General features: G+C 39.7%; 1 pseudogene; it reads left to right on the top strand.

The window, feature by feature from the left end:
- Positions 1 to 953: 953 nt before the first annotated feature.
- LOC129475375 (cation-dependent mannose-6-phosphate receptor-like) lies at positions 954 to 21,990 on the top strand (annotated as a pseudogene).
- The last annotated feature ends 3,369 nt before the right edge of the window (positions 21,991 to 25,359 follow it).

Raw genomic sequence — 25,359 nt, forward strand, 5'->3', positions numbered from 1 at the left:
ATATGATTTTTCTCCTTCATTTTTTTGATATAATGTATTACATTAATTGAATTGCAAAGATTCAACCATACTTGCATCCCTGGGATAAATCCTACATCATCATGATGAATACTTTTTTTACTATGCTGTTGAATTTTGTTTTCTAAAGTTTTGTTGAGGATGTTTGCATCAATATTCCTCAGTGATATTGGCCTATAATTTTCTTTTGTTGATGTGTCTTTGTTTGGTTTTGATATCAGGCCTCATAGAATAACTTTGGAAGTATTCCCTCCTCCCCTATTTTTCAGAATAGTTTGAGTAGGCTTGGTATTTGTTCTTCTTTAAATATTTGGTAGAATACAGTGGGGCAGGGCCAAGACGGCCTACTAAAAACAGCGGCATTCAGAGGCTCCCATTGAAAAGAATCATAATAAGCATGTGAATCCTTCACCGGAAACTAAGGTATCCAGGTTCTGTCATCAGAACTGACTAGGAGGCTGGCGTGATCCATGGAGAGGAAGGAAGAACAGTGTGGTGTGGTGGCCCACCTGAGAGCCACATGGGACAGGGGAGCCCCCTCCCCCCAACCAAGGGAGGCAGTGAGTGAGCATGCTACCCAGTTTTTCCACAGAACTGTGCAACCCATGGAACTGAAGATCCCACTCATGCACCCACGCCATCAGGGCCTAGTGTCCCAACCCTGGAGCTGTGCAGATTCTCAAATGCCTCTCAGCTAGAATCTGCTTAAGCCTACTGATATACTGGGGGAAGGGATGACCAGCACCACAGCTGTGGCAGCCTGCTGTCTAAGCCATTTGAGTTCCCTGGGGGAAGGGCAGCAGCCAGCGCTGGGACTCACGACTGTCTAACAAGCTAAGCTCCCTGGGCAGGGGAAGGGAAGCATCCATCTGTATAGCTCCAGGCTCCGTTTTTCCCTTGCTGGAGACAGGGAGGCTGGACGTCTTGGTCCGAAGATGTGTTGCCCACAGCCCAACACACCAGCTGTGGCAGACTGTGGCCAGAGTGCCCCTTCAGGCCTAACCCTGACTCATCCTTCCTCATTGGGTGGGGCTTCCCTGCAGGAACTCCAATAACTCTACCCAGATGCTCAGGGACAGAACTCGGATTTCCCTGAACCTGAGCTCATAGGAGGAGGGGTGCCCACAGTCTCTGTGGACCAGCAGACTTATCCTTTCCTCCTGGTAGTTCTGAGGAATCTGAGCAACCAGATGAGTGGGTTTTCCCCCAGTGAAGCACACCACCTCCACCAAGTGACAAAGTGCTTCACTAAATGGGTCCTGTTCCCTGTGCTACCAAACTGGGTGGGACACTCCAACAGGGGATGTCAGACACCATATACAGGAGTGATCCTACTGGCATCAGATTGGTGCCCCTTGAGGTCGGAGGAGCAGGCACCCATTTTTGCTGTTCTCCAGCCTCCTCAAGTAACATCTCCAGGTGCGTGAGTGAACCAGATTAATAGGGCCTGAATGAACTCCCAGCAAACCACAGCAGCCCTACAGAAGAGGGAGCTGACCATTGGAAACAAACAAACAAACCAGAAAGCAACAACATCACCAACAACAACAAAGCCCCCACAAAAACTCCATCCAATTGTCAGCAGCTTCAAAGATCGAAACTAGACAAACTCACGAAGATGAGAAAGAATAAACGAAAAAACGCTGAAAACCCAAAAGACTAGAGTGCATCTTCTCCTCCAAATGATCGCAATGACTTTCCAGCAAGGATGCAGAACTGGACAGAGGATGAGATGGATGAAGTGACAGAAGTAGGCTTCAGAAGATGGGTACTAAAAAACTACGTTGAGCTAAAGGAGCGTGTTCTAACCCAATGCAAAGAAGCTAAGAACTTTGATAAAAGGTTACAGGGGCTGCTAACTAGAATAACCAGTTAAGAGAAAAACACAAATGACCTGATGGAGCTGAAAAACACAGCACGAGAACTTCATGAAGCATACACAAGTATAAATATCTGAATTGACCAAGCGGAAGAAAGGATATCAGAGTTTGAAAACCACCTTGCTAAAATAAGGCATGCAGACAAGATTAGAGAAAAAAGAATGAATAGGAATGAACAAAGCCTCAAGAAATATGATACTTCACAAAAAGACAAAATGTAACATTGATTGGGGTACCTGAAGGAGATGGGAAGAATGAAAACAAGTTGGAAAACACACTTCAGGATATTATCCAGGAGAACTTTCCCAACTTAGAAAGACAGGCCAACAAGCAAATTCAGGAAGTACAGAGAACACAACTAACATACTCCATGAGAAGTTCAACTCAAAGACACATAATCATCAGATTCTCCAAGGTCAAAATGAAAGAAAAAATGTTAAGGGCAGCCAGAGAAAAGGCCAGATCACTTACAAAGGGAAGCCCATCAGACTAACAGCGGAAATCTCAGCAGAAACCGTACAAGCCAGAGACTGGAGGCCACCCTAAAGAAAAGAATTTTCTTTTTTTATTATTATTATTATACTTTAAGTTTTAGGGTACATGTGCACAATGTGCAGGTTAGTTAAATATGTATACATGTGCCATGTTGGTGTGCTGCACCCATTAACTCATTGTTTAACATTAGGTATATCTCCTAATGCTATCCCTGCCCCCTCTCCCCACCTCACAACAGGCCCCGGTGTGTGACGCTCCCCTTCCTGTGTCCAAGAGTTCTCATTGTTCAATTCCCACCTGTGAGTGAGAACATGCAGTGTTTGGTTTTTTTGTCCTTGCGATAGTTTGCTGAGAATGATGGTTTCCAGCTTCATCCATGTCCCTACAAAGGACATGAACTCATCATTTTTTTGGCTGCATAGTATTCCATGGTGTATATGTGCCACATTTTCTTAATCCAGTCTATCGTTGTTGGACATTTGGGTTGGTTCCAAGTCTTTGCTATTGTGAATAGTGCTGCAACAAACATACGTGTGCATGTGTCTTTATAGCAGCATGTTTTATAATCCATTGGGTATATACCCAGTAATGGGATGGCTGGGTCAAATGGCATTTCTAGTTCTAGATCCCTGAGGAATCGCCACACTGACTTCCACAATGGTTGAACTAGTTTACAATCCCACCAACAGTGTAAAAGTGTTCCTATTTCTCCACATCCTCTTCAGCACCTGTTATTTCCTGACTTTTTAATGATCGCCATTCTAACTGGTGTGAGATGGTATCTCATTGTGGTTTTGATTTGCATTTCTCTGATGGCCAGTGATGATGAGCATTTTCTCATGTGTCTTTTGGCTGCATAAATGTCTTCTTTTGAGAAGTGTCTGTTCATATCTTTTGCCCACTTTTTGATGGGGTTGTTTTTTTCTTGTAAATTTGTTTGAGTTCATTGTAGATTCTGGATATTAGCCCTTTGTCAGATGAGTAGATTGCAAAAATTTTCTCCCATTCTGTAGGTTGCCTGTTCACTCTGATGGTAGTTTCTTTTGCTGTGCAGAAGCTCTTTAATTAGATCCCATTTGTCAATTTTGGCTTTTGTTGCCATTGCTTTTGGTGTTTTAGACATGAAGTCCTTGCCCATGCCTATGTCCTGAATGGTATTGCCTAGGTTTAAAGAAAAGAATAATTTTCAACCCAGAATTTCATAACCAGCCAAACTAAGCTTCATAAATGAAGGAGAAATAAAATCCTTTACAGACAAGCAAATGCTGAGGGATTATGTCACCACCAGGCTTCCCTTGCAAAAGCTCCTGAAGGAATCACTAAATATGGAACAGAAAAACCGGTACCAACCCCTGCAAAAACACATGAAAATATGAAGAACAATGACAAGAAACTGCATCAACTAGTGTACAAAATAACCAGCTAGCATCATGATGACAAGATCAAATTTACACATAACAATATTAACCTTAAATGTAAATGGCTACATGTCCCAACTAAAAGACACAGACAGGCAAATTGGATAAAGAATGAAGACCCATCGGTGTGCTGTATTCAGGAGTCCCATCTCATGTGCAAAGACACACATAGGCTCAAAATAAAGGGATGGAGAAAAATTTACCAAGCAAATGGAAAGCCAAAAAAAAAAAAAAAAAAAAAGGCAGACGTTGCAATCCTAGTCTCTGACAAAACAGGCTTTAATCCAACAAAGATTCAAAAAAAAAAGACAAAGAAGGGCATTACATAATGGTAAGGGGAACAATTCAACAAGAAGAGCTAACTATTCTAAATATACAGGCCTCCAATATAGGAGCACCCAGATTCATGAAACAAGATCTTAGAGACCTACAAAGAGACTTAGACTCCCACACAATAATAGTGGGAGACTTTAACAACCCACTGTCAATATTAGACAGATCAATGAGACAGAAAATTGACACAGATATTCAGGACTTGAACTCAGCTCTGGACCAAGAGGACCTAATAGGCATTTACAGAACTCTCCACCCCAAATCAACAGAATATACATTCTTCTCAGCACCACTTACCTCTTATTCTAAAATCATCCACATAACTGAGAGTAAAACACTCCTCAGCAAATGCAAAAGAATGGAGATCATAACAAACAATGTCTCAGACCGCAGTGCAATAAAATTAAAACTCAGGATTAAGAAACTCACTCAAAACCACACAACTACATGAAAAAGCAACAACCTGCTCCTGAATGACTGGGTAAGTAAGAAAAAAGAAGGCAGAAATAAAGATGTTCTTTGAAACCAAAGAGAAAAAACACAACGTACCAGAATCTCTGGGACACATTTAAAGCAGTGTGTAGAGGGAAATTTATAGCACTAAATGCTCACAAGAGAAAGCGGAAAAGATCTAAAATTGACACCTTAACATCACAATTAAAATAACTAGAGAAGCAAGAGCAAACAAATTCAAAAGCTAGCAGAAGACAATAAATAACTAAGATCAGAGCAGAACTGAAGAAGATAGAGACATAAAAAAACCCTTCAAAAAATCAATGAATCCAGGAGCTGTTTTTTTTGAAAAGATCAACAAAATAGATAGACTGCTAGCGAGACTAGTAAAGAAGAAAAGAGAGAAGAATCAAATAGCTGCAATAAGAAATGATAAAGGGGATATCACCACCAATCCCATAGAAATACAAACTATCATCAGTGAGCACTATACACACCTCTATGTAAATAAACTAGAAAATCTAGAAGAAATGGATAAATTCCTGGACACATACACCCTCCCAAGACTAAACCAGGAAGAAGTTGAATCCTTGAATAGAGCAATAACAAGTTCTAAAATTGAGGCAGCAATTAATAGCCTACCAACAAAAAAAAGTCCAGGACCAGATGGATTCACAGCCGAATTCTACCAGAGGTACAAAGAGAAGCTGCTATCATTGCTTCTGAAACTATTCCACACAAGAGAAAAAGAGGGAATCCTCTCTAACTCATTTTATGAGCCAGCATCATCCTGATACCAAAACCTGGCAGAGACACAACAAAAAAAGAAAACTTCGGGCCAATATCCCTGATGAATATCAATGCAAAAATCCTCAATAAAATACTGGCAAACCGAATCCAGTAGCACATCAAAAAACCTATCCACCACGATCAAGTCAGCTTCATCCCTGGGATGCAAGCCTGTTTCAACATGCACAAATCAATAAACATAATCGATCACATAAACAGAGCCAATGACAAAAACCATATGATTATCTCAATAGATGCAGAAAAGGGCTTCGACAAAATTCTACAGCCCTTCATGCTAAAAACTCTCAAGAAACTAGGTATTGATGGAACGTATCTCAAAATAATAAGAGCTACTTATGACAAACCCACAGCCAATATCATACTGACTGGGCAAAAGCTGAAAGTATTCCTTTTGAAAACTGGCACAAGACAAGGATGCCCTCTCTCACCACTCCTATTCAACATAGTATTGGAAGTTCTGGCCAGGGCAATCAGGCAAGAGAAAGAAATAAAGGGCATTCAAATAGGAAGAGAGGAAGTCAAATTGTCTCTCTTTGCAGGTGACATGATTGTCTATTTAGAAAACCCCACATTCTCAGCCCCAAATCTCCTTAAACTGATAAGCAACTTCAACAAAGTCTCAGGATACAAAATCAATGTGCAAAAACCACAAGCATATCTACATACCAATAACAGACAAACAGCCAACTCATGAGTGAACTCCCATTCGCAATTGCTACAAAGAGAATAAAATACCTAGGAATCCAACTTACAAGGGATATGAAGGACCTCTTCAAGGAGAACTACAAATCGCTGCCCAAGGAAATAAGAGAGGACACAAACAAATGGAAAAACATTCCATGCTCATGGAAAGAATCGATATTGTGAAAATGGCCATACTGCCCAGAGTATAGATTCAATGCTGTCCCCATTAAGCTACCATTGACTTTCTTCACAGCATTAGAAAATACTACTTTAAATTTCATGTGGAACCAAAGAAGAGCCCATATAGCCAAGACAATTCTGAGCAAAATGAACGAAGCTGAAGATACCATGCTACCTGACTTCAAACTATACTATAAGGCTACAGTAACCAAAACAGCATGGTACTGGTACCAGAACAGATATATAGACCAATGAAACAGAACAGAGGCCTCAGATGTAATGCCACACATCTACAACCATCTGATCTTTGACAAACCTGACAAAAACAAGCAATGGGGAAAGGATTCCCTATTTAATAAATGGTGCTGGGAAAACTGGCTAGTCATATGCAGAAAACTGAAACTGAACCCCTTCCTTACACCTTATACAAAAATTAACTCAAGATGGATTAAAGGCTTAAACGTAAGACCTAAAACCATAAAAACCCTAGAAGAAAACCTAGGCAACACCTTTCAGGGCATAGGCATGGGCAAAGACTCCATGACTAAAACACCAAAAGCAATGGCAACAAAAGCCAAAATTGACAAATGGGATCTAATTAAACTAAAGAGCTTCTGCACAGCAAAAGAAACTATCTTCAGTGTGAATAGGCAACCTAAAGAATGGGAGAAAACTTTTGCAATCTATCAATCTGATAAAGGGCTAATATCCAGAATCTACAAGGAACTTAGACAAATTTACAAGAAAAAAACCACCCCATCAAAAAAGTGGGTGAAGGATATGAACAGATACTTCTTAAAAGAAGACATTTATGCGGCCCACAAACATATGAAAAAAAGTTCATCATCACTGGTCATTAGAGAACTGCAAATCAAAACAACAATGAGATACTATCTCATGCCAGTTAGAATGGAGATCACTTAAAAATCAGGAAACAACAGATGCTGGAAAGGATTTGGAGAAATAGGAATGTTTTCGCACTGTTGGCGAGGGTGTACATCAGTTCAACCATTGTGGAAGACAGTGTGGTGATTCCTCAAGGATCTAGAGCCAGAAATATCTTTTGACCCAGCAATCCCATTACTGGGTATATACCCCAAGGATTACAAATCATTCTACTATAAAGACACATGTGCATGTATGTTTATTGAAGCACTGTTCACAATAGCAAAGACTTGAAACCAACCCAAATGCCCATCAATGATAGACTGGATAAAGAAAATATGGCACATGTATACCATGGAATACTATGCAGCCATATAAAAGGATGAGTTCATGTCTTTTGCAGGGACGTGGATGAAGCTGGAAACCATCTTTCTCAGCAAACTAATACAGGAACAGAAAACCAAACACTGCATGTTCTCACTCACAAGTGGGAGTTGAACAATGAGAACTCATGGACACAGGGAGGGGAACATCACACACCAGAGCCTGTCAGAGGCTGCGTGGCTAGGGGAGGGATAACATTAGGAGAAATACCTAATGTACATGACAGGTTGATGGGTGCAGCAAACCACCATGGCGCATGTATACCTATGTAACAAACCTTCACGTTCTGCACATGTATCCCAGAACTTAAAGTATAATAATAAAAAAAGAACAAAAAATTAATAAAATTTCTATGCGCCAACAGTGAACAATCTGAAAAAGAAATTAAAAAGTAATCCCATTTCCAATAGCTGTAAATAAAATAAAATATCTAGTAATTAGTCAAACAAGTGAAAGATCTCTACAATGAAAACCATCAAACATTGATGCAAAAAATTGAAGAGAACACACACAAAAATGGAAAGATATTCCATGTCCATGTGTTGTAAGAATAAATATTGTTAAAATGTCCATGCTACCCAAAGCAATCTATAAATTAATTGCAATCCCTATGAAAATACCAACGATGTTCTTCACAAAAATAGAAAAAAACTCTAAAATCTATGTCGAACCACAAAAGACCCAGAATACCCATAACTATCCTAAGCAAAAAAAGAAAAAAAAACTGGAGGAATCATATTACCTGACCTTAAATTATACTACAGAGCTATAATAACCAAACAGCACAATAGTGGCAGAAAAACAGACACATAGACTAGACCCATGAAACAGAGTAGAGAACCCAGAAACAAATCCATACATCTACAGTGAACTCATGATAAAGATACTTAGGATGTACATGGGGTAACAAACAGTCTCTCCAATACTGAGAGAAAAACTGGATACTGAGAAAACTGGATACTCATATGCAGAAGAAGGAACTATACCCCTATCTCTTGCCATATACAGAAATCAAATCAAAATGAACTAAAGACTTAAATCTAAAACTTCAAACTATGAAACTACTACAAGAAAACATTGGAGAAACTCTCCAGGACACTGAACGTGGCAAAGATTTCTTCAGTAATACCCCACAAGCACAGGCAACCAAAGAAAAAACGGACAAATGGGATTGCATCAAGTTAAAAAGCTTCTGCACAGCAAAGGAAATAATCAGTCAATAAAGTGAAGAGACAACCCACAGAATGAGAGAAAATATTAGCAAACTACCCATTTGTCAAGAGATTAATAACCAGAATATGTAAGGAACTCAAGCAATTATATAGGAAAAAAATCTAATGATCCAATTAAAAAAACGATCCCAAGATCTGAATAGACATTTCTCAAAAGAAGACATACAAATGGCAAATGGGTATATGGAAAGGTGCTCAACATCATTGATCATCAGAGAAATGCAAATCAAAACTACAATGAGATATCATCTCACCTCAGTTAAAATGGCTTTTATCCAAAAGTCGGCCAATAACAAATGCCTGGGGAGGATGTGGAGAAAAGGGAACACTCGTACACTGCTGGTGGAAATGTAAGTTAGTAAAACCACTATGGATTACAGCTTGGAGGTTCCTCAACAAATTATAAATATAACTACCATACAATCCAGTAATTCCACTCCTAGGTGTATATGTAAAAGTAAAGAAATTAGTATATCAAAGAGATCTGCATTCCCATGTTTATTGAGGCACTATTTACAATAGCCATGATTTGAAAGCAGTCTAAGTGTCCATCAACATACGAATGAATAAAGAAAATGTGGTACATATACACAGTGGAGACCTATGTAGCCATAAAAAGAATGAGATCCAGTCATTTGTAACAACATGGATCGAAGTGAAAGTCATTATGTTAAGTGAAATTAGTCAGGCACAGAAAGACAAACATCGCATATTCTCACTGATTTATGAGGGCTAAAAATTAAAACAGTTGAACTCATGGAGATAGAGTGTAGAAGGCTAAGAAGGGAAGTCAGGGGGTGGAGGGGAATTCAAGAGGGTTAATGGGTACAAAAAGTAGTAGAAAGAATGAATGAGACTTAGTATATTTCCTAGCACAACAGGGTGACTATAGCCAAAAATAATTTAATTGTACATTTAAAAATAAGTAAAAGTATAATTGGATTGTTTGTTACACAAAGGATAAATGTGTGAGGTTAATGGGAACCCCATTTACCCTGATGTGATTATTATGCATTGCATGCCTGTATCAAAATATCTCATGTAACCTATAGATACATGCACCTACTATGCACCCAGAAAAAGTTAAAATTAAAAATTTAAAAAACCCAGTTATACAGAAATCATACACAAAAATGTGTATACTATGTGATTCCATTGGTACAAATTGCTGAAACAGGCTAAAGTAATCTAAGATGACAGCGGTCAGAACAGTTGCCTGTTCTGGAATGGGGAGGTATTGATGAGGAAGAGGATAAGGGAACTTTTTGGAATGTTGGAAATGTTCGATACCTTGTTCTGGGTAGTAGTTAAAAAGTGTATACATATGTAAAATGTTATCAAAATAAAACAAAAGCTAGAAAAAGCAGTGGTAGTCAGTACTTTGTTTTCCACCCATCTGCTGTGTACCTTCCCATACGGGGCTTTCCCAAATTAGCCAATTTCAATATTTATACCAGAATAAATACCAACAAGTTTTGTGTGTGCTCTGACAACTTGGTTTCCCCCTTGTCCCTGAGCTGCCCAGACAAGGAAATAACCTGGGTACTTGTTAAAACACTTGTAATCAATTTCAGCAAAGTTAAAAAAAATCAAAAACTTAGCCCCTAATGTAACTGACCATATAGGCCTCCCCAGTATACAGAGCTTTATGTGCTGTGCCTGGACTATGTAAAGAAAATTAAAACTGGATTTCTAACAAAAGGGCCAAAGTGCCAAACCACTAAAAGCAGAAAATTCCCATTGCAACACAATGCCAACTCTCACACTGGTTTATGATGAGAGAAAGTGAAGATTTACAATATACTTCTCATAAAGTTTTGACAGTCACTGAACTGGGACCTCAGGGGGCCAGCTCAGAGGTTCTACATCATTACCTATAGAGAGAGGGCAAAGAGAGAGACTGCTTAGTCACAGAACAGTCTTTGTCTTTAGAGGATTCTCACACCTGGACTTCCTGAGCTCTGTGACTTGGGATTTTCAATATTTATACCAGAATCAAAGCAAGAAGTGAGTTAGACCCTCAGCCCAAGCTCAGAGTTGTCATGTACTGTGTTAGTCCATTCTCGCACTGCTATAAAGGCATACCCGAGACTGGGGGTAATCTATAGAGGAAAGATGTTTAATTGACTGACAGTTCCACATTGCTGGGCAGGCTTCAGGAAACTTATGGCGGAAGGTGAGAGAGAAGCAAAGACATGTCTTACATGGCAGAAGGTGAGAGAGAGTGAGAGACTGAAGGGTACGAGCCCATTCTAAAACCATCAGATCTTGTGAGAACTCACTCACTACATGAACAGCATGGGAGAAACAATCCCCATGATCCAATCATCTCCCACCAGGTCCCGCCCTTAACACATGGTGATTATGGGGATTACAATTCAAGATGAGATTTGGGTGGGGCACTGAACCTAACCATATCATACACCAACTGCAGATGAATTGCTTATAGTCACTCTTCTGGCATCCTTGGAAGATTTGCAAGCTAGGTTATGCTTCAGTAAGAAGCAATCTCAAAATTTCAGTGGCTTATAATAAATGTTTGTTTCTTGCCATACTACATGTCCAAAATAGGTTGGTAGAAGGGCAGTGTAGATGGTTCTACTCATAGTAGATCTTAGCTGACCTCACTCTGGGACACTAGTCAACAGAAAAGGAGCCACCTGGGATGTTGCCAGTCAACAAAGCATACAGAAAAGGGAATGTGGCAAAGCAAGCACTGTTTCTTTAAGCTTCCACCTAGAAGTGACACATGTCACTTCTGCTCATAGTTCATTGACTGAAGCAAATCATATGTCTAAGCCTGATTTTTGAAGGAGTAGGGAAGTATAACCCTTCTAAAGGCAGAGATGCTGCATGGAAGGACACTGAATATGGATAAACAATGTAATAATCTACCAGAGAAGTCATAATAAATATGTGTTAAATCTTGAATAAATTACATAATAGATACTCTCTGAACATGAATGTCTAGGCAGCTCATGAAAATACCCACTGTCCACTAGCTGGCTGCTTACTGTGCCTCAGAAACCACCTGTGGCACAAAATTCATTGAGTGGGGCTTAAAACATTGCACTACCAGAAGTCATTGGCTACCAGAGAGCAAAACCCCAGGGTGAGCAAGCTAGCAAATCCCTGAGGTAGTGACTGCACATTAACCAGTATCAAATTAGTATAATATTCAGATTCATTGTCCTACAATGTGCGGTTATCATTGAAAGCAGACAGCACAACCTTAGACATTTTATTTAATGCCTACTATATGCCAGGCATTATGTAGGCTATTTCACATCTATATCTTTCTTTCTCCTCTTGCCAATTCCAATTTAAATATAATGCAAAAGGTTATGAGTTGACACTAACTCTAGGACTGGGGTTCACATCTAGCCCCATGTCCCAGCCTCAGACAGGTATTTGCCGGAGAATTCTGAGCCTTTCCTATTCCTTTGCCTGTAGCAAGATGTCCCTTTTCTACAGCTACTGAAAGGCTAGACTGCCACTGCTGCTACTCCTGGCTGTGGCAGAAAGGCAATGCTGTCACACCAAAGAAAAAATCTGTGACCTGGTAGAGAAAAAGGTAAAGAGTCAGAGAACAAGTTGGCTCTACTCAAGTGGCTGAAACCAGTGTTTAACAAAAGCTTTGAGAGCACTGTGGGCCAGGGCCCAGATATATACATATACACATTCAGGGCATGCTGGGAAGCTAGTAATCACATATCTGGGGCAGGCCTGGTGCCAATCAATAAAAGTAACAGGAAGGAGGTAGGCAGACCCAACCAGACTCATGTCTTCAATGGAAGTAATTGGATCATGCTGATCTATGAAGAGGGTGATGAATACAACAATCACTGTAGCCAGAAGCAGCATTGTCATGCAGCAATGATAATGGGAGTAAAGACTATCAACACATCCTAGTGGACAATGTTAATCCTGTGTCTGAGGAGGAAGACAAAGTCCAAGATTGTTTCTACCTCTTTGAGATGGATAAGAGCCTGGTCTATTTCCCGGAGATCTCCCACCTCGGGATGGGTTCTGTCTTACTTATCATATTTGCATCACTGATTGCTGTCTATGTCATTAGGGGGTTCCTATTCCAGCAACTGATGGTGGGAGCCAATGGAATTGAACAGATTCCCTGGCTTAGCCTTCTGGCAAGCTCTTCACAACCTTGTAAAAGATGGTTGTTACTTGGTGTGTCATTCTAAGCCCTGAAATGTGCCTGCTGTATATGGTGGTGTGAGGGATGACCAGCTGGGGAAGGAGTCAGAAGAAAAGGATGGTCATTTACCACCAATGGGATTGTACTTTAAATATCTAGCCTCTTCTTCAATTTCCCAAACCAGAGCATACTCTGACATATTTCTCAAGCATCTCCACTTCAGTCTGTCACCACACCCTTAATATTGCTCTTGCTTTCCAGTTTGCTTTTTATTTGCATCCTCTTTTCACTAGTCAAATTGCCTTAACTTTGTTCGCTATTTTATATTTTTTTCTCTAGAGAGGTACAGTTTAGAATAGAACTAATATAGTGGAAGACAACATGGTGATTCCTCAGGGATCTAGAACTAGAAATACCATTTGGCCCAGCCATCCCATTACTGGGTATATACCCAAAGGAATATAAATCATGCTGCTATAAAGACACATGTACACATATATTTATTGTGGCACTATTCACAATAGCAAAGACTTGGAACCAACCCAAATGTCCAACAATGATAGACTGGATTAAGAAAATGTGGCACATATACACCAAGGAATACTATGCAGTCATAAAAAATGATGAGTTCATGTCCTTTGTAGGGACATGGATGAAACTGGAAACCATCATTCTCAGCAAACTATCGCAAGGACAAAAAATCAAACACCACATGTTCTCACTTGTAGGTGGGAATTGAACAATGAGAACACTTGGACACAGGAAGGGGAACATCACATGCTGGGGCCTGTTGTGGGATGTGGGGAGAGGGGAGGGATAGTATTAGGAGATATACCTAGTGTAAATGACGAGTTAACGGGTGCAGCACGCCAACATGGCACATGTATACATATGTAACAAACCTGAACGTTGTGCACATGTACCCTAGAACTTAAAGTATAATAAAAAATATAAAAAAAGAATAGAGCTAATATAGTAGGGCCTATAAAAACAGAGGCTATTGTACTATCTCTTGGTATCAGTAGGTACATGTAGTGGGCAAAATGGTGTGGCAGTCTCCCTGACCCTGCTTTTAATATATTTTCACAAGTTTTTGAAACACTGAATTTCTTTAATTTAAAAGAAAAATTGTCATGTACTGCCCATAGTCACAAAGCTAGTCCAATAAGTCATAACAAGTGCAGGAGAAGAGCAACACTCACGATGCCACCTGGAGAGGGAAATTTACAGGGACAGCAGCAAGACATTGGGTGCTTGAGGTGAGGGGCAGTATGCACTTCATAAGGCAGAAGAAATCTGCCCAAAGAAAAAAATCCCAATAATAGATTTGGCCTACTTTATACTTCTTCCTAGAACCACCTCTTTCTTAATCTGCACGTGGGATTGGGTGGTGTTTTGTTTCTTTCTTTTTTTTTTTAATATGAGGGAAATAACTAACCCGATTATCCAGAGGGGTCCTTTGCAGAATCATCTCCAGGGAGCTGTAGAAATTTCTTTCAGAAGACAACTGTCATGGAGTCTGGCCTGCCAATCAATCAGCTTCCTGCCAGTATCTACTGGTACACTCGTGTGATTATGCATTTATTGAATTATAAAGCCTGCCAGAGTGGTTTTAGCCCTTTCTACCATATAATAGATAACTCACCAGGAAAGTGAAGTTTAAAAGCCATGTACGGTAGGTCACACCTGATCATGGCACCTTCCCCTCCAGAAAGAAGAAAAAAATAGAACATGGATTGCAAAGTTAATGAAGATTAACAAGAGGATTTCTCTCCAAAAGGACAGCACCAATGGGGTCCTCAGGTGTTTAGCAAATCCTTTCCACACCACACAGGCATTCTTCTTATTCATTTATCTATTCATTTGCATATATTTATTGAGCATCTATTGTGTTCCAGGCATTGTGTTAGGTGCTAGAGAAGAAATAATAGACAAAATAGATCTGACCCCCACCTTTATCAAGCTTACAGTCTAGTGGAAATTTGCTACAGACATAACAAATGCACAAATAGATATGTCATCACAAATTAGGGTGAGTGCTGTCAAGAAATTGGACAGGGTTGCAATTGAAAGCAAAAGAAGGAGGCCCATTTTAGAGATGGTCAAGGAAGACATCTTAGAGGAGGTGACATTTAGGCTGAGACAGGAAGGATACAAAGCACCCAACATGATAAGCAGCTAAATGTTTACACAGCTTTAAGGTGTCTCTCCACAGATTGCATAATAATAGCTAAGGAAAAAGTAGTAAATTTGTAAGGGAGAAACCAGGTAACCTCTTGATCAGAAGATCAAAATTAATATAACCAATGAGGACAAGATGAATATTGTGTGCCTTCATATGTGATATCCCAAGATGAACACAACATCGCTTATATAGTATTCCGGCATAACCTGAATTTAATAGTGAGAAATACAAACCCAAAATGAGAAGCATTTTATTTTATTTCTTTAGGGCATTTTATTTTATTTTGTTTATTTTTTATTATACTTTAAGTTTTAGGGTACATGTGCACAACGTGCAGGTCTGTTACATAAGTATACATGTGCCATGTTGGTTTGCTGCACCCATTAACTCATCATTTAACAGTAGATATATCTCCTAATGCTATCCCTCCCCTCTCCCCACCTCACAACAGGCCCCAGTGTGTGATGCTCCCCTTCCTGTGTCCATGTGTTCTCATTATTCAGTTCCCACCTACGAGTGAGAACATGCGGTTTTTGGTTTTTTGTCCTTGCAATAGTTTGCTGAGAATGATGGTTTCCATCTTCACCCATGTCCCTACAAAGGACATGAAATCATCATTTTTTATGGCTGCATAGTATTCCGTGGTGTATATGTGCCACATTTTCTTAATCCAGTCTATCATTGTTGGACATTTAGGTTGGTTCCAAGTCTTTGCTATTGTGAATAGTGCTGCAATAAACATACGTGTGCCTGTGACTTTATAGCAGCATGTTTTATAATTCTTTGGGTATATACCCAGTAATGGGATGGCTGGGTCAAATGGTATTTCTAGTTCTAGATCCCTGAGGAATGGCCACACTGACTTCCACAATGGTTGAACTAGTTTACAATCCCACCAACAGTGTAAAAGTGTTCCTATTTCTCCACATCCTCTCCAGTACCTGTTGTTTCCTGATTTTTTAATGATCGCCATTCTAACTGGTGTGAGACGGTATCTGATGGTGGTTTTGTTTTGCATTTCTCTGATGGCCAGTGATGATGAGCATTTATTTTTTCAAGTGTCTTTTGGTTGCATAAGTGTCTTCTTTTGAGAAGTATCTGTTCATATCCTTCGCCTACTTGTTGATGGGGTTGTTTGTTTTTCTCTGGTAAATTTGTTTGAGTTCATTGTAGATTCTGGATATTAGCCCTTTGTCAGATGAGTAGATTGCAAAATTTTCTCCCATTCTGTAGGTTGCCTGTTCACTCTGATGGTAGTTTCTTTTGCTGTGCAGAAGCTCTTTAGTTTAATTGGGTCCCATTTATCAATTTTGGCTTTTGTTGCCATTGCTTTTGGTGTTTTAGACATGAAGTCCTTGCCCATGCCTATGTCCTGAATGGTATTCCCTAGGTTTTCTTCTAGGGTTTTTATGGTGCTAGGTCTAACATTTAACTCTTTAATCCATCTTGAATTAATTTTTGTATAAGGGGTAAGGAAGGGATCCAGTTTCAGCTTTCTACATATGGCTAGCCAGTTTTCCCAGCACCATTTGTTAAATAGGGAATCCTTTCCCCATTGCTTGTTTTTGTCAGGTTTGTCAAAGATCAGATAGCTGTAGATATGTGGCATTATTTCTGAGGGCTCTGTTCTGTTCCATTGGTCTATAGCTCTGTTTTGGTACCAGTACCATGCTGTTTTGGTTACTGGAGCCTTGTAGTATAGTTTGAAGTCAGGTAGTATGATGCCTCCAGCTTTGTTTTTTTGGCTTAGGATTGACTTGGCAATGCGGGCTCTTTTTTGGTTCCATATGAACTTTAGTTTTTTCCAATTCTGTGAAGAAAGTCATTGGTAGCTTGATGGGGATGGCATTGAATGTATAAATTACCTAGGGCACTATGGCCATTTTCATGATATTGATTCTTCCTACCCATGGGCATGGAATGTTCTTCCATTTGTTTGTATCCTCTTTTATTTCATTGAGCAGTGGTTTGTAGTTCTCCTTGAAGAGGTCCTTCACATCCCCTGTAAGTTGGATTCCTAGGTATTTTATTCTCTTTGAAGCAATTGTGAATGGGAGTTCACTCATGATTTGGCTCTCTGTTTGTCTGTTATTGGTGTATAAGAATGCTTGTGACTTTTGCACATTGATTTTGCATCCTGAGACTTTGCTGAAGTTGCTTATCAGCTTAAGGAGATTTTGGGCTGAGACGACGGGGTTTTCTAGATATACAATCATGTCATCTGTAAACAGGGACAATTTGACTTCCTCTTTTCCTAATTGAATACCCTTTATTTCTTTCTCCTGCCTGATTGCCCTGGCCAGAACTTCCAACACTATGTTGAATAGGAGTGGTGAGAGAGGGCATCCCTGTCTTGTGCCAGTTTTCAAAGGGAATGCTTCCAGTTTTTGCCCATTCAGTATGATATTGGCTGTGGGTTTGTCATAAAAAGCTCTTATTATTTTGAGATACGTCCCATCAATACCTAATTTATTGAGAGTTTTTAGCATGAAGGGCTGTAGAATTTTGTCAAAGGCCTTTTCTGCATCTATTGAGATAATCATGTGGTTTTTGTCATTGGTTCTGTTTATATGCTGGATTACATTTATTGATTTTCGTATGTTGAACCAGCCTTGCATCCCAGGGATGAAGCCCACCTTATCATGGTGGATAAGCTTTTTGACGTGCTGCTGGATTTGGTTTGCCAGCATTTCATTGAGGATTTTTGCATCAGTGTTCATCAGGGATATTGGTCTAAAATTCTCTTTTTTTTGTTGTGCTCTGCCAAGCTTTGGTATCAGGATGATGCTGGCTTCATAAAATGAGTTAGGGAGGATTCCCTCTTTTTCTATTGATTGGCATAGTTTCAGATGGAATGGTACCAGCTCCTCCTTGTACCTCTGGTAGAATTCGGCTGTGAATCCATCTGGTCCTGGACTTTTTTTGGTTGGTAAGCTATTAATTATTGCCTCAATTTCAGAGCCTGTTATTGGTCTAGTCAGAGATTCAAATTCTTCCTGGTTTAGTCTTGGGAGGGTGTATGTGTCGACGAATTTATCCATTTCTTCCAGATTTTGTAGTTTATTTGCGTAGAGGTGTTTATAGTATTCTCTGATGGTAGTTTGTATTTCTGTGGGATCGGTGGTGATATCCTCTTTATCATTTTTCATTGCGTTTATTTGATTCTTCTCTCTTTTCTTCTTTGTTAGTCTTGCCAGCAGTCTATCAATTTTGTTGATCTTTTCAAAAAACCAGCTCCTGGATTCACTGATTTTTTGAAGGGTTTTTTGTGTCTCTATTTCCTTCAGTTCTCCTCTGATCTTAGTTATTTCTTGCCTTCTGCTAGCTTTTGAATGTGTTTGCTCTTGCTTCTCTAATTCTTTTAATTGTGATGTTAGGGTGTCAACTTTAGATCTTTCCTGCTTTCTCTTGTGGGCATTTAGTGCTATAAATTTCCCTCTACACACTGCTTTGAATGTGTCCCACAGATTCTGGTATGTTGTGTCTTTGTTCTCATTGGTTTCAAAGAACATCTTTATTTCTGCCTTCATTTCGTTATGTACCCAGTAGTCATTCAGGAGCAGGTTGTTCAGTTTCCGTGTAGTTGAGTGGTTTTGAGTGAGATTCTTAATCCTGAGTTCTAGTTTGATTGCACTGTGGTCTGAGAGACAGTCTGTTACAATTTCTGTTCTTTTACATTTCCTGAGGAGTGCGTTACTTCCAACTATGTGGTCAGTTTTGGAATAGATGTGGTGTGGTGCTGAAAAGAATGTATATTCTGTTGATTTGGGCTGGAGAGTTCTGTAGATGTCTATTAGGTCCGCTTGGTGGAGAGCTGAGTTCAATTGCTGGATATCCTTGTTAACTTTCTGTCTTGTTGATCTGTCTAATGTTGACAGTGGGGTGTTAAAGTCTCCCATTATTATTGTGTGGGAGTCTAAGTCTCTTTGTAGGTCACTAAGGACTTGCTTTATGAATCTGGATGCTCCTGTATTGGGTGCATATATATTTAGGATAATTAGCTCTTCTTGTTGAATTGATCCCTTTACTATTATGTAATGGCCTTCTTTGTCTCTTTTGATCTTTGTTGGTTTAAAGTCTGTTTTATCAGAGACAAGGATTGCAACCCCTGCCTTTTTTTGTTTTCCATTTGCTTGGTAGATCTTCCTCCATCCCTTTATCTTGAGCCTATGTGTGTCTCTGCACATGAGATGGGTTTCCTGAATACAGCACACTGATGGGTCTTGACTCTTTATCCAATTTGCCAGTCTGTGTCTTTTAATTGGAGCATTTAGCCCATTTACATTTAAGGTTAATATTGTTATGTTTGAATTTGATCCTGTCATTATGATGTTTGCTGGTTATTTTGCTCATTAGTTGATGCAGTTTCTTCCTTGCCTCGATGGTCTTTACAATTTGGCATGTTTTTGCAGTGGCTGGTACCGGTTGTTCCTTTCCATGTTTAGGGCTTCCTTCAGGAGCTCTTTTAGGGCAGGCCTGGTGGTGACAAAATCACTCAGCATTTGCTTGTCTGTAAAGTATTTTATTTCTCCTTCACTTATGAAGCTTAGTTTGGTTGGATATGAAATTCTGGGTTGCAAGTTCTTTTCTTTAAGAATGTTGAATATTGGCCCCCACTCTCTTCTGGCTTGTAGAGTTTCTGTGGAGAGATCAGCTGTTAGTCTGATGGGCTTCCCTTTGTGGGTAACCCGACCTTTCTCTCTGGCTGCCCTTAACATTTTTTCCTTCATTTCAACTTCAGTGAATCTGACAATTATGTGTCTTGGAGTTGCTCTTCTCGAGGAGTATCTTTGTGGCATTCTCTGTATTTCCTGAATTTGAATGTTGGCCTGCCTTGCTAGATTGGGGAAGTTCTCCTGGATAATATCCTGAAGAGTGTTTTCCAGCTTGGTTGCATTCTCCGCATCACTTTCAGGTACACCAATCAGACGTAGATTTGGTCTTTTCCCATAGTCCCATATTTCTTGGAGGCTTTGTTCATTTCTTTTTATTCTTTTTTCTCTAAACTTCTCTTATCACTTCATTTCATTCATTTCATCTTCCATCAGTGATACCCTTTCTTCCAGTTGATTGAGTCGGCTACTGAGGCTTGTGCATTCATCACATAGTTCTTGTGCCATGGTTTTCAGCTCCATGAGGTCCTTTAAGGACTTCTCTGCATTGGTTATTCTAGTTAGCTGTTCGTCTAATTTTTTTTCAAGGTGTTTAACTTCTTTACCATGGGTTTGAACTTCCTCCTTTAGCTCAGAGTAGTTTGATCGTCTGAAGCCTTCTTCTCTCAACTCGTCAAAGTCATTCTCCGTCCAGCTTTGTTCCATTTCTGGTGAGGAGCTGCATTCCTTTGGAGGAGGAGAGGTGCTCTGATTTTTAGAATTTTCAGTTTTTCTGCTCTGTTTTTTCCCCATCTTTGTGGTTTTATCTACCTTTGGTCTTCGATGATGGTGACGTACAGATGGGGTTTTGGCATGGATGTCCTTTCTGTTTGTTAGTTTTCTTTCTAACAGTCATGACCCTCAGCTGCAGGTCTGTTGGAATTTGCCGGAGGTCCACTCCAGATCCTGTTTGCCTGGGTATCAGCAGCAGAGGCTGCAGAACAGTGGATATTGGTGAACAGCAAATGTTGCTGCCTGATCATTCCTCTGGAAGTTTTGTCTCATAGGATTACCCGGCTATGTGAGGTGTCAGTCTGCCCATACTGGGGGATGCCTCCCAGTTAGGCTACTTGGGGGTCAGGGACCCACTTGAGGAGGCAGTCTGTCCATTTTGAGATCTCAAGCTGCATGCTGGGAGAACCACTACTCTCTTCAAAGCTATCAGACAGGGACATTTAAGTCTGCAGAGGTTTCTGCTGCCTTTTGTTTGGCTATGCCCTGCCCCCAGAGGTGAAGTCTACAGAGGAACGCAGGCCTCCTTGAGCTGCAGTTGGCTCCACCCAGTTTGAGCTTCCCGGCCATTTTGTTTACCTACTCAGGCCTGGGCAATGGCGGGCGCCCCTTCCCCAGCCTCGCTGCTGCCTTGCAGTTTGATTTCAGACTGCTGTGCTAGCAATGAGTGAGGCTCCGTGGACATAGGACCCACTGAGCCAGGCCCGGGATATAACCTCCTGGTGTGCCATTTGCTAAGACCATCGGAAAAGTTCAGTATTAGGGTGGGAATGACCCAATTTTTCAGGTGCCATTTGTCACCCCTTTCCTTGGCTAGGAAAGGGAATTCCCTGACCCCTTGCACTTCCCGGGTGAGGCGATATCTCGCCCTGCTTCAGCTCAGGCTTGGTGCACTGAACCCACTGTCCTGCACCCACTGTCCGACAATCCCCAGTGAGAGGCACCCAGTACCTCAGTTGGAAATGCAGAAGTCATTCATCTTCTGCATCACTCATGCTGGGAGCTGTAGACTGGAGCTGTTCCTATTTGGCCATCTTGACTACACCCCTTATGTACCTTTTTCTATTTCTCCTACTTTAAATTGGATTAATTTTAATTTATTTCTATGTAGCCAATTAATGTGTAAGTATCCTAAAATGAATTAGCTAAAATAAAATGTTTAATGAGATGTTTCAACTACTGGTACAGCCAAGTAAGCTTCTATCAGATTCAACTCTCTTGAAAATAACAGAGTAAGGTTTGGCAAACCATGGCCCACAGGCCAAATTTGGCTTGTCACTTGTCTTTGTAAATAAGGCTTTATTGGAATACAGCCACACCTATTCATTTATATATGCATTTCTGCTGTCATGTTATAGTGGCAGAATTGGGTAGTTTTGACAGACTGTATGGTCCACAAAGCTTAAAAATATGTATTATCTGGCCCTTTATAGAAAAAGTTTGCCATCAACTGCTCTGAAGAGAATACAATAAATAATGACACAAAGGACTGATGAGTGAGAAAAAACCATGGACATGAAAAAAAAGAAGGGAGGGAGTGAGCTTCCCATGTTTTACTCCTTTTAGCCTGAGGGTAGGCCAATGTTTGGATTGTGGGAATCAATTAACACTCTGACAGATAGCCAGTAGTCTTTCTGAACTGAAGAACCAGAAGACAGAGCTCTGGACAACCACAGCCACTGGAAAGTGAGAGGATAATTCCAGAAAGGACAGACTCAGAGATGGGACCATCAAATTCCTCTCAAGTCCATTACTTACCCCTGAACCATGTATATGTGGGACAGATGCAAAGCAGCCCAGCTAAATAATTAGAATTGGCAGCTTCAGTCCAATCATGTTAATTTACTGCTAAAACAAAAATATCAATATTCTTCAAGAGAATGCATGAGACTCTCAGAGCCTCTACAACCTAGCATTCATAATGTCCAAGCTATAATACAAAATTGCTTGACATATGAAGAACCAGGAAAATGTGATCCTGTTTCAAGAAAAAAAGACAACCATTGAAACCAGCCAAGAGACAAGATGATGTTGGAATTAGTGGATGCTCTAGTCTGAATGTTTGTGTCTCTTCCAAATTGACAGCAGGTTGAAACTTGATCTCCAATGTGTTGGTGTGCGGAAGTGGGGCTTTTGGCAGGTAATAAGGTCATGATATGAGGGTAGAGCCCTTGTCAATAGGATTAGTTCTCCTATGAGAGAGACCTCAGAGAGCTTGTTCATTCCTTCCACCATTTGAGGACACAGCTAAAAGATGCTTTCTGTGAATCAGAAAACAGGCCTTCACCAGACACTGAATCTGCTGGCAACTTCACCTTGGACTATCTAGCCTTCAGACTTGTGAGAAATAAATTTCTGTTGTGTATAAGCTACCCAGTTTTGGTATTTTGTTAGAGCAGCCGAAATGGGCTAAGACAGTTGACAAAGAATATAAAACAGCAATTACAACTGTGCTCAATTAAGTGACAAAAATATGGTTGTAACCAATGAAATAATAGCATATATCAGCAGGGAAATAAACATTTTTTAAAGAGAACAAAATGGAAATTTAAAACTGAAAAACACTACATAAGAAATAAAAATTCACTAAATAAGCTTAATAGCAGAAAGGAAATGACAGAGGAAAGAACTAGTAAACTTGAAGATAGTGTAATAAAAATTATCCAGTGTGATGCAAAGAGAGAAATAAGATGGGAAAAAATCTATAGAGTCTTAGGGACCCATAGGACACTACCTTAAGGCCTAACACAAATGTAACTGGAGTCCCAGGAGAGAACAGAATGTGTGGAAAAAATACGTTTGAAGATATAATGGCCAAAAATATAACAAATTTGGTGAAGGATTCAAGAAACTCAGTGAACCTGAAGTAGGATAGAAACTCAGTGAACCTGAAATAGGAAGAAAATCATGCATAGATACATCATAGTCATATTTCTAAAAACCAAAGATAATATCTTGAAGAGAATAGAAAATAATACCAGAATAAACTTGAATTTTCAAGGATGAAGGAAGAACAAGAGAAATGGTAACTATGTGGGTAAATATAACTGACTATTGTTCTTCTCTTTAGTTTTAAAAATCTCTTATAATGTTTGAAAACAAAAATTATAACACTGTTGGATGGGGTTTTTGATGTATGTAAATGTAATACAGGCATATCTCAGAGATATTGTAGGTTCAGTTCCAGATCACTTCAATGAAGCAAATATCACAAATTGTTTTGTTTCCCCGCATATATAAAAGTTACTTTTCTATTATACTGTAGTCTATTAAGTGTGCAACATAATTATGTCTAAAAAATGAACATACCTTCATTTAAAAATACTTTATTGTTAAAAAATGCTAACAATCATCTGAGCCCTCACCAAGTCATATGCTTTTTGCTGGTGGAGGGTCTTTCCTCAATGCTGATGGCTGCTAACTGATCAGGGTGGTGGTTGCTTAAGGTTGGGGTGACTATGGCTATGATAACAATGAAGCTTGCTGCATCAATGGACTCTTTCACGAAAGATTTCTTTGTGAGTGTAATGCTGTTTTGTAGCATTTTACCCACAGTAGAACTTCTTCCAAAATTGGTGTCAATTCTCTCAAGCCCTGCTGCTGCTTTATCAATTAAATTTATATAATATTCTAAATCCACATTTCAGCAATATTCACAGCATCTTCACCAGGAGTAGACTCTGTCTCAAGAAACCACACTCTGCTCATCCATAAGAAGCAACTCCTCATTCATTCAGTTTTATGAGATTACAGCAATTCAAACATATCTTCAGGCTCCATTTCTAATTCAGGTTCTCTTGCTATTTTCACCACATCTGTGGTGACTTCCTCCACTGAAGCCTTGAACCCCTCAAAGTCATCCATGAGGGTTGGAATCAACTTCTTCCGAACTGCTATTAATGTTTATATTTTGACCTCCTCCCATGAATCACAAATGTTCTTAAAGGCATCTAGAATAGAGATTTATTTCCAGAAAGTTTTAGATGTACTTTGCTCAGATCTATCAGAGTAATCACTATCGATGGAAGCTATAGGCTCATAAAATGTATTTCTTAAATAATAATACTTGAAAGTAGAAATGACTCCATGATCCATGGGCTGAAGAACAGATATTGCATTAGCAGGCATGAAAACAACATTAATCTCCTTATACATCTTCATCAGAACTCTTGAATGGTCAGGTGTATTGCCAACAAGCAGTAACATTTTGACAGGAATCTTTTTCTCTCAGCAGTAGGTCTCAGAAGTGGGCTTAAAATATTCAATAAACCACATTGTAAACAGACGTGCTGTCATTCAGGCTTTGCCCTTCCATTGGTAGAGTATGGGCAGAGTATATTTAGCATAATTCTTAAATATACTCTGCCTGTACTACAATTTTTGGAATGGAAAATAAGCACTGGCTTTAACTTAAAGTCACAAGTTGCATTAGCCCCTAACAAGAGAATCTTCCTGTCCTTTGAAGCTTTGAAACCAGGCATTCATTGACTTTTTCTTTCCAGCTATGAGAGTCCTAGATGGCATCTTCTTCTGATACAAGTCTGTACTGTCTATATTGAAAATTTGTTGTGTATAACTATCCTAATCAATAATCTTAGTCAGGTCTTTTATTTTAAAATTTACTTTAGATTCAGAAGCACATGTGCATGTTTGTTACATGGGCACATTACATAGTATATTACATAGTGGTAGGGATTTGGCTTCTAGTGGACCCATAAACCAAATATTGAACATTGTACCCAATAGGTAATTTTTTAACCCTCATTCCTCTCCCACCCTACCCTGTTTTGGAGTCCCCTGTGTCTATTATTTCCATCTTTATGCCCATGTGTTCCCATTGTTTAGCTCCCATTTATAAGTAA

Source organism: Symphalangus syndactylus, chromosome X (assembly GCF_028878055.3).
Source record: "Symphalangus syndactylus isolate Jambi chromosome X, NHGRI_mSymSyn1-v2.1_pri, whole genome shotgun sequence".
NCBI lineage: Eukaryota > Metazoa > Chordata > Mammalia > Primates > Hylobatidae > Symphalangus > Symphalangus syndactylus.